Genomic DNA, 11,068 nt, shown 5'->3' on the forward strand with positions numbered 1-11,068 from the left:
TAATGACAAACCTTGCCCCATGGGGACTGCAGCTTGACTGACAAGCCATAGCAGATAGACAAGACAAATCTATGGGATGGGGTGGGAGGCAGGCACAATAGGATTCCAAAAAATCCCAAACAAACCCCAGCCAGGGAATCAGCTTCCAAAATATTTATTAAGGTTTTCAGGGCTTCAAAGATAAAAGTCATTCCAAACATAAACTCTCATCCCACACAGACAATGCTTGTACTTACATGCTGTTGTCTCAGTGAGGTTCTGTTTTCAGTAGAAAACCTTGTAGCTTTTGAAAGTAGTTGCTGGGAGTTGAGTTTGCAGATGCAATGTTGACTGCAAAGTAGTTCTGCATGTGGAATATCACAATTAATTTACCAAAGTGCTGACTATGGCTTGTCTTGGCCTGTAGGCTTAGTATCGTCATTAAAGAAAGAAGGAAAAAGAGGAAAAAAGGAAGGGAAAAGAGGAAAAAGGGAAAGGTAAAGATAAAATAAGGAAGGGAAAAGAAGAAAAATAGAAGGAGAAAGAAATATGTCACAATCATGTTCAAAAACAGTGTATTTTTTAGAGCAGTTTAACCTAAAGGACTTACTTTGCAGACAATTTCAATGCAATATATTCTTTTACTTAGAGTTTAAGCAAGCAGACCTTGAAGACTTTTCTTTTTCCACCTGCCAATAGTGGACAAAAGCACCAGCAATTACAGCAGCGTAGCCAGCACGCACTAGCTTGACGAATATTACTTCATGAACAATATTAATGGCCCTTTACAGATCCTTATAAGTAAAGGTGACAAGAAATTTCTCCACTGCATAAGAAAGAACAGTCTGGCAAATTCAGGAAATATTAGCACCAAAAAAGAAGAGGATGCATTCCAAACTATGAGGGAATTTCAGATCCAAAATCCAGTTTTAGAGTTTGACCTCTTCCTTGCCCACTGACAACCAAACCCCGTCAAAAGCCTGGGTATCAGATAAGTACCAAATCCGTATGGTCATCAGATATTTCTGGTTCACATATGCCCAGGTGCACTAGGATTTACTTCCACCTGCTGCTGAAATAAGCACTGTGCAGGAGTGAGGTTCAGCCCACGTTTTCCCAGTCTGTTCAGTTGTCTCCATCTTTGGGCTCAGCTGCATTCCCTTCCTTTTTCAGACTCTTCTCATCCCCAGGCAGCTGCTCACAACTCATTCCTTCCTTTCTTGTTCCAACGAAGTCCTTTTAAGATTCATATTCTTTTTGATCTCTGGGCTCTCAGACTTGGCAAACCAGCTGTGTAACTGCCTGAGGCCTGGAAAATAGCATTTTCCCAACTGGTTATTGAGTTATTGTTATTTTAACTCCCTTGAAGTTGTTCACCCTAGGTATCATGTCTCGATCACTGTTTTGTTGCCCATTGGTTTCCATCTTCTCCCAGACTAAACAGCTTTCTGGACTTAACTCTATAAATAATCTTCACATGCACAGGCTGAAGCATACAAACTCTTCATGAAAGCAGTATACTTAATTCCCCTGGTTCTCCAAACCACAGTAGTTAAGATCAGTTATCTAGAATGTTATACTAACAATTCACAGATTTATAGGTTAGATCATTGGTGGAAAAGGCTTCTGTGCCGCAGGGTCTCTGACTCTTGAATTTGCTTTGTAGGTTTTCTCAGCTCTCTGCTATTCACATGAGTAGAGGGGTGAGGGGGTAGGCAAGTCATCACCTGAGGTATTGCATAAGTAGGTATCTTCCTTCAAAAAAATCCTAGCAACCAGAGCTTTCATACTTTGTAAATTTACTTGCTAAATTTTCCCTTTGTTCAACATTTTCTATTTTTCCAACACTTCTGTTTCTTTATTTTCTCCTCCCCTCCAAATTACAGTATTTTCATACCACTTCTTTGTATAAACCATTTTAGACCAAGAATATTTTTCCAATGTAGCCTGAGGTTTCTTACTTTTTTGAATTTATTTTTAAAAGTGGGAGAAATTGAATACAAGAGAAAACTTCTAGCATAAAGTGGAAAATATTTTTCAAGACTTCTTAAAATATACTGTATGTGGGTTGAGCGATGCACTCAAAACAGAAAACAGTGCATCCTACTTCTTTGCCTAACTCCCCACTTCTGCTACTTACAATTAAAATGAGATACACTTAAAACGTAAGAAGACAAGAATAAATACCCGGAAGAGGAAAAATAACTCGCAAATCCATATCCAGTTTTCTGGGGAAATGTAGCTTAAATTAATATGCATGTCAGATGTAACAGCTGACATGTACAAACAGCTAAGTTATATGGTGAACGCCTCTGACATGATGCTAAAAAAAAAAAAGCTGCAGTGGGAGCAAAAGAGGAGATAGTGCTGCAACAACTGCTATCAGTAACTCTATCCTGTTCATGTCCACATAACACTGTATTAAAACCTTTTGTGTCTTTTGAAATATTGAATATGCCCGTGTCCCCAGTCACTGCTAACAAGGTGACATGCTATAAGAGAAACAGTGAGAGAAAGCCCTCCTAAAGCAGCCTGGATCCATCTGGAGTTAACTTCTCCTCCTAACACCTGGTGCTCTCTTCACACTTAGTGCAAGGCTGAAGAGTTTTCTTCTAATTCAGCATCCAGGTGGAATTCCAACAGCTGGAGGTTTATGGTACTTTGTAAGAAACTGCTGGTGCCACTGCAAAATCCACCCAGACAAAGCATCTAACTGCTATATAAAATGTAGTATCTCATTGCAGAATTAGGAAAAGTTCCTTTGCAATGCGGGAGAAGTATTCAGCACACTGGTATTTATAAACAGCCACACATCACAGTCATGAGCTTCTGAAGAACACATTCTTTCCAAGAAGAATGTAAATGTTAATCCACTAAAGAGTGAGTGTGAGAGACAGTGTGAACGCGTGAGTGCAGCGGTGCAGTGTGGCTGGCAGGAGCTATGGTAGAAGGAATGAAGCATGGCTCTCCGCTTAGCCAGCTGCCAGGGCTGGCTCACCTCCTGCCTCCAGTGAAGTCCATCAGCTGAACCCTCAAAACCATGGCACTGGTACAGCTGAAGGCCTTGTGAATTTGATGAACTTGCTATGTGGATATCTGAAACAGCTTCAGGTCCATAAATGTGTACTGATGCTATGGCAGGGAGAAGTCCTTTCCAGCCCTCGAAGGCTTTCTATTGAGCCACTTTTGGGGTAAGATATGGAAACAGATTTTGGGATGCCCTTGAGGAAAAGTCTGTACTATGTCTTCAGATTCTCCTAGACAATGGCACTCGTTGAAAGGAATTAATTCTCTTTTCCCTGGCATGTGATTAAAAAAAATCCATCAGTGTGGTGTGAATAGCAGAAAGAAGTAAAAGTTGTTGTTGTCAATGTGTAAGGCTTCTCAGAAAAGGTTAGAACAAGCTCTGATTCCCTTCTTAGCTGCATAGTGAATGAGAAAGCCTGCAAGGGAATTCCCATGAAGATTTCCAACAGTCACATTGGGATGGTTACTCTGCTGCAAACAAGCTCACACTCATCAGTGATAGGAATCAGATTTTTTCTCATCTTCCTTATACTAAAATATCTAGCAAACCTTGCTCATATTTTCAATGTGCAGGTCACTAAAAAAATTGAAAGCTCAGAGCCCTAAAAAACATTATTTTACAATAACAAGGCCGAGGTCTAGAGGGAATTTCAATTTGTGGCAGAGATTTAAAAACTATTTTAGTAAAGAACAGATAATCCTAATATGAGCAAAAAATAAATTAGTTCAGTACTGGACCATTCACAGTCACTTGATCATAAAACAACAAACAACTCATCATTCCTAATGTTATTCTTCTCTAGGGAACTGAGCTTTTTGTTTGCTGTAATGAACTGCTGTCATTGAGCTCTAACTTTACTGGAGTAGAGCTTTTTTCTTAAACAGCTGAGAAATGGAGATTCTGATTAAAAAAGATGCTTGCACTGGAATAAATGTGCACATGGTATAACCAGGTCCTTCTATGTATGCAAAAAAATATATATTCTGTTACTTTTCTTTTATATTATATTTTTCAAGGAAAGGCATTTAATTTTCATTGCTAATACACACTGAACATAGAAGATCAGATGGCAGATATTATAATGAAGTGTTCTTTGTTTACAAAAAAAATTGTGTTCATGATTTTTTAATAGTGTTTGACAGTTTCATCATAAAGAAATGGAAGTCTCAACCGGAATTGTTGTTCGTCATATGCCTGAGGCCTGAGGTTGATTTATTTTGTCACCAAGCTGAGCTGATTTTATTGGAACTACAACTGAAACTTTTCTTGCATCCTTTACTATGACAGTGCAATGAATGAAATCCTAATGCACCAGCTGTATCTCTCTCAGAAAACTCCTCATTATCTGAATGCAGACTTTTCCTCCATTGCCTGTTAATCTTTAAGGCTGTAATGTTTTATAAGGAGCTACATGTAGTGGTTAAATCAAGATATAGGGGTATATTTGCTCTTCTTTCTACATATAAGCTCTGGTCAGAGCCGATCATTTGTGCCAAATCAACCACTGACATAGAACAGACTAATATATAATAGGTACAAGAGCAAAATAAAAATCCTATTTGTGCATCTTCATCTCAGGACTATAGTGAGGTTTGTGGTGTAGCTAGATAATAAGCCCACAGGTGTAATTTAAGTACCGTCTTACCAAACACATCAGCCAGAAAACCTCAGAGATAATAGTTCTTGTCTAAATTGGGCTTGGCATGCTGTTTTACAGCACCCCTTGGAAATCACAGAGGATAAGCCTGGAAAATTATTTAATCTAATGAAAAAAATTGGGAGCATGTTAAGTGCTGTCTTTCATATAGCCAAAAAATGCTCTACAGAAGAAAAAGGACTATGACAGCAAAACAGAGACATGTCCCACGCAAAGCCCATCACCTCTCAGCTCACTAACTAAAGGCCAGCTCCTAGCTTAACTGCACTTCCAAATGAACATCAGCTCCACTGGCGTGGATTGCAAAACAACCAGTGAGTTTGGAGTCTATGATTTCTCCCCATTTGGATCCTAGGTACTTTTACATCAGCAAAGGAAATCTGGGGACTTAGGGGCTGGTTATCATTTATACATTGGTTGCTTCTAAGCACAAATCGAAACCTCAGGAGGAAACCGTGCAGGTGGGACTTTCTTCTCTCTAGTGCTAAAGACCAGGTGTAAAAGCCATGACATTTTCCCACTGAACACAGTTCTTTTTTGAAGATAAGTTTGAAGGGAGACAGAAGGATTTTTCCAATAGACATCAATTTATATGACTAATTTTGTATTTTCACCTCTGCTTAAGCAATATGAGGTTATCTTTGAAGAAAAGAGAGTCATAACTTCTCTCAGGTGTTTTTAACCTTTTCTTAATTCATGTGCCATCGGATACTTTTTTCTCCCTTGCTTCACGCTAAGCTAAAGAGAAAAACAGTCTCACTTTTAGGGTTTTTTTCAGAAATGCCTTCAGACCATTTTTCAGCCCAACATGCCTATATATATTTCCTTTGGCAATGGGGCATACTGGAAGGTCTATGGGGTATTTTAAGGTTTTCCTGGTGTTCTCTTAACTACAGCAAGATGCCTGCTTCTTGCAGAGAAACCCCAAAGCATCCATGGCAGGAAGGCATGATTAGCTCTAGAAAAAAAAACAAAACAGCCTTCCACTTGGCATGCTGAACCGTTTTTTGTTCCAAGTCCATATTTTCATTTTGGTTCTCCCAGTCATAAATGTCTTGTGATACTGAGTAACAACAACATAATCTGAAAATTATGCACAGATGAATGACATCGTTCATAGCTGTTATTCCTCATCTATGACTTATACATACCACATCTGATGCATTTTTTACCTGCATACTGTTCCAAGGGATACGTGTCGCATACAGTGGTAAATATTTGAGGGAAACCTGGTACAATGTATGACCCAATTAGCCACAGGTCTTATGATCTGTCCTGTAATAACCTATTTTTGTTTTGAGATGGTTTCCATCTCTTAAGAAGGTCTTTCTTGATTTAGTTTTGTTTCCTAGACATATTAATTCACAAGTGTTTAGTTGTTGCTTAATACAAAGCATTAAAAGCAGATTCACACCCAAGTATTAACCACTTGAGGTATCCAGACATTAGCTAATAAGCTAAAATTCATGTGTTGAAACAAGTTCTAATAGTCTGGCTCTGCCCTCAGAGGCCATCTGAAATGAACAGAAGAGTTTTTCCCATCTCTCTTACCTCAAGTCAGTCCCAGGTCACCAGCATACCAGAGTAGGAACCACAGCTATTTTGACTTGGTCCCACTGAGAGACTGAGTACATCAGTTTCTGCAAAGGAACAAATCTGCTTTCAGGAGGGTTCATTAGCTCTTTGCTCAGCGCTCCCAGCCCCAGCATGCAAAAACTGTAAAGCAATTCAATTCCCTCCTGAAGAAACACTGGGCTACAAAGATAACTCACAGGTGTTACTTGCTAACATTCGCTAGCAGGTTCTTTAAAGCACTGCTTGCACACCATTACCTGTGTCACACAGCCTCGGAAAGAATTATGGAACCTGAATTCCTCTCTCATTTCAGCTGCTCTAGATTAAGTCAGAAGAACATTAATGGGACAGCATCGGCACTGCACTTGCCTTTCTCTTTGTAGAGGCTGGCTGCGTAAAAGACCCGTTTTACTAAATCCTTCATTTGCAGCCAGATTGCTTTCTCTGCTATTGCACTTCTTTTGACCCAGTCTTTTGAGTGTTTGACTTCAGCTCTGAAGAGAATGAGAATAAAGATGCACAGATCATCAGATCATACATTTTCCCAAAGACAAGGAAGAAAGAGAAGAAAACATTTCTCAGAAGAGCTCATTCAATTTTTATACTCTTGGGGGCTTTCAGGAACTGGCTACATAAAAATAATTTGTTTTATTCCTCTGAATTTTTAATACCAAAAGAAGTTTGATAGGTAGGATTAACTCTGTTCAAATGGGGAAGGAACTTCATTATCTCTCACTGCTGTGTAATAAATAACTGTCACAGAAGAGCAGTAAGAGACTGGTCACTTGTCCTAGCTTCGTCCCATGACCTGTATGAGAGCTGTGAGTTCCCAGCCTCTGTCCTGGCACAGTGTGTGATAGCTGGGGCTCTGGTTTGTTCACAGCCTCAAGTCTCACTTTCCCACTTTCCTTTTTCCTTCAGCATATCCAAGAGGCAGCTGCATCACTCTCCTCTGAAATGTCACCGCACTCTCCTCAGGTGCTGTTCAGGACTCTCAGTAGCTCCTGCCTCTTGCCACAGCCACCTCAAATTCTCATCCCCATGTTGGAAAAATCTAAACTGCACCACTTAAACTATCCTTCAGCCTATTATTATTATGGTCAAGTCAAAACCACCTCCAAAACGAACACATAAGCCTTCTCAGTTTAGGGTCAGTCAGTTCCCCAAAAAAATCCAGTGGCGAGATCCAAATGCAAAATGTGTTTGGGGAAAAGATGTTTTCTGATCTCATGGACAATCAGGGCTGCCTGCATACCTTTCAGTGCACATCATCAGCTTTCCTCAGTAACACTCTGCTGCTCTTTTCCTCTTGCTGAAATACAAAACCGTAGCTTCCCACATACTCTCATGGCACATGTCTTTGCCAAACTGAAGGATTTTTAGGGCTGAGCCTGCCTTTTCCATACCTATGAAGAGCCTAATGCAATTTTGGGCACAGGGAATACAATTTTTCTAAAGTGATCTTGAGTATTCTGTTAGACCAAGTTCCAGTCCCATCATCCCACTTTCAGTTTTACTAGGGACATACCTGGATTTTCCCATGCGACATGAGGGTTTTACCTCATTCTTGACCCGAGAGAGAACAATCATACAGGAAGGGTAAGGAAAGCAAAGTTGAACTTATGGCTTTAACTGGAAAAACATATTGGATTAAAAGTTGTGCATTAAATAACCCCTTTTATTTGTAGCAAGTCAATAAGAGCAATGGCACTAAGACTAAGCAAAAGAAGATAAGCTGAAACAGGCTATAGAAGAGTATGAAATCTGCTAATTTAAGAGAAAAATAAAAGCTAATTAATATATTGATCCCCAGAGTTAATTGCCCCATGAAATTAGAAAGCATTTCTCTAATTCAAGTGAGGTGCTTTACTGACTAAATACCCAGTTCCTTTTCATCCTCATCTTCACAAACTGTAGTACCTCAAATGGCATAAGATTAAATCAGTTTAAGAAAGATTTGGACGTGTCTTCCTGGAGGGGACAGGCATGACTCCTGTGCATTCACTTTTACAGGGTCTGCCTACGTAGGCATATTCAGGAAAATTCACCTGAAATAAGTGAAGATGTGTATTTAGAGCAGATTCCTAAAAAATGCCTTCCTGTTTATTTTTCAGTTATATGTTTATTTTGAAAATTAAGGTGTTGGTCATTCAATTATGTTAAATTATTCTGTAATAACAGCATACAGATTATCAGCTCTGTAATTACGAATGGGTGTCCATCTCACACATTAAGCATGTTTAACTGTGATAAGCTTCATTCAGTGTGAATGCAAATCTGATCTCACACATGAAACAAAGTAATATTGTCCTAACCCTTGATGTGCACATGGCTCATTTTTATAATAACTTTTATTCTAGGACACAATATCAGGCAGATCTTCCTCTAATTACTGTCACAAGATGATGTGCAGTAAGGAAGTCCTTTTTCCAGTGCTTGATTTCTATGGCTTGCAGTGAGCAGCTGACCACAAAGCCAGCTGAAACATGAAGCAAGAAAAATTTCATATTTCAAATTTGAATTACATAATTTATTTGAATAACTAAGGAAAAGGGATGATCTTTTGCTAACTCTTTGGAATGAGGCAGCAAATATCCTTGTCTTTTTGTAACCTGAAGCTGTGCTCTCTGAATTCTCTGAAGACTCCAAGTGACTTGAGCAGGCTTTGCTCAGTCTCTTCCTCCCCATTTTTCTTTTCCCCATCTGAAACAGGAGTGAGAAGGTGATCTTCCTGCAGACATTGGCCTCTAGCTCAGCTGCCCAACGTGCAGGCCATGTTCTTCACCTTGCTGTACAACAGCTACCACAAGTTATCCCAGGCTATTGCTGGGGCTGTTAAATGCAGCCACGATAAACCTGTCCTATAACACCAAGTTATTCAATAAAAGCATATCCAGGCTGCTCCCAAATTCTTTTAGGCTTATAGAGTCTGTTCTTGACACAACTGTATTGCTACTATGTAAATCTTTATATATTTATGACAAAGGAATAAATAAATTTACAACAAACATAAATTCATTTGTGAACTACTTAACTTTTCTCATGGACAAGCACTCTGCACTATATGGCTCTCTTCAATATTACAGGTCCAGAGTCAATTATAAGCCCTTTCTGTTTCCCTGGCAGGAAGGTTAAAATTCAATTCTTTTTTATTGCAGTTTGCAAATATAATATACTCTCCAGCTATCTTGGCAAAGCTCTTCAGTTAAATCATCCTGTGCAACACTGCTTCTTAGTCGCTGGTACCTCCCTACACAACAACAAACTGTGAACCCCATACTTCCAGGGTATTTATTGGTCTGTTCCGTAGATATGATAACTATTTTACATCATATTAGTCTTTCATTTAAATGATCACATAGACAGTTTTGGGTTTGGGGGTTTTGTTTTTGTTCTTTTGAGTGGGGACACAAGTGTGCTTTTATATTTAAAATGTCTCCTAAAGGCTTTGAGGGAGTGCTGTTGTCCTTTGTGCTTCTCCCCAGTAAATCAGTTGCTTGGGTTTGTGGGGTTTTTTTTTGTTTTCATGGTTTAAAATACTGTTACTAGCAGAAAGTAAAGTGAAGTGATGTGTTAGAATAGCAGAGTTTTGCTGTGTTATTGAGTTGAGGCAAGGAGCCCAGAAAACTAGAGGAAAATGATCCATTGAAATCTATAATCCTTCCCTCTGCCCTCACCACAGCTACAGAACATGAGATTATTATGCTTGTTAGAATAACTACTTATCTGCCTGTGGCCAGGGCTGGTGTCTGTTGGAACGTTAAAAAGGTCCACACCTAATTACTGTGCTGACTCAATTATTTTTGTCCAAATCATACTTTGGAGAAATCCATTATAGCTTATCCCCCAACCAAGGAAAGTAAATGGACTTATTGGAAGGATCAATATACTCCAAAAGGGTGAGAGAGGAATAAAGACAAGAATTTGAGTACCTTTCTACAGGGTCCTATAAAAGCTGAGATCCTTCAGTGTGAGTTAATTGTTTCTGCTACCAATGCTGCAGCTCCCAAGTGCAGCCAAGTTTTCTTGCAATGAGGCCATCACCTGGCAATCCTGCTTGTTACATGTGTTCGTCATTTGGTCTGATCTTCACTGGATACTCCTTAGGACAGGGACTGTGGCTTTTCTGCATTTTAAAGTTTAAGACACATGCACCTGATACTTAATTACTATATACAACAAAATAAAAATTCAAGGCACCTTTGATGGTTCTTTATTTCTATGACTCAACAAATTTGTTATCTTGAGGTGCTAAACAGCTGTGAGCACAAGAGAGGAAAAAAAAAGGTCACTTTTTCTACTACACGAGTGTCTTCTCATTTCACAGAAACCAAATGACGCTGACACCGATATATTGTGTGCTTGTTTCCCTTCTCCTCCAAGATGTTATTTTTGTGAAAGTGCAAACCAGCACCTTTTCAGCAACATCTGTCAGCCAGGAAGACTGAATATCTTTGGCATTTTCACAGGCAGAAATTACAGCACTGATAACAGTAATACAGTACCAATGATGCTGAGAGGTATCGTAGAAAGCTGCATTGATACAGAAATTCCAGAAAAAGCTGAAGTCCAGCTGATAAAACACTTTCCAAAGGAAGAATGTGGCATGCTCTGTCTAGACGCCTGTCCTTGACTGCCCTTTTTCCAAAGGATCCAATTAATATTCCCACAGAATTTATTAGCCACACTGTTTTAGTGGCTGGGATTTCCCCACACTACCTGAAGTGATACTCAACCTCTGAGGATGCTCAAAGCCATTAGTAAGGGAGTTAAAGTTAAAGCCTCCTCTCACTAACATGAAGCTGCTGCTATTCTCGTGAGGTCTCAGT

The sequence above is a fragment of the Falco punctatus genome, assembly GCF_963210335.1.
Source record: "Falco punctatus genome assembly, chromosome: 7".
NCBI lineage: Eukaryota > Metazoa > Chordata > Aves > Falconiformes > Falconidae > Falco > Falco punctatus.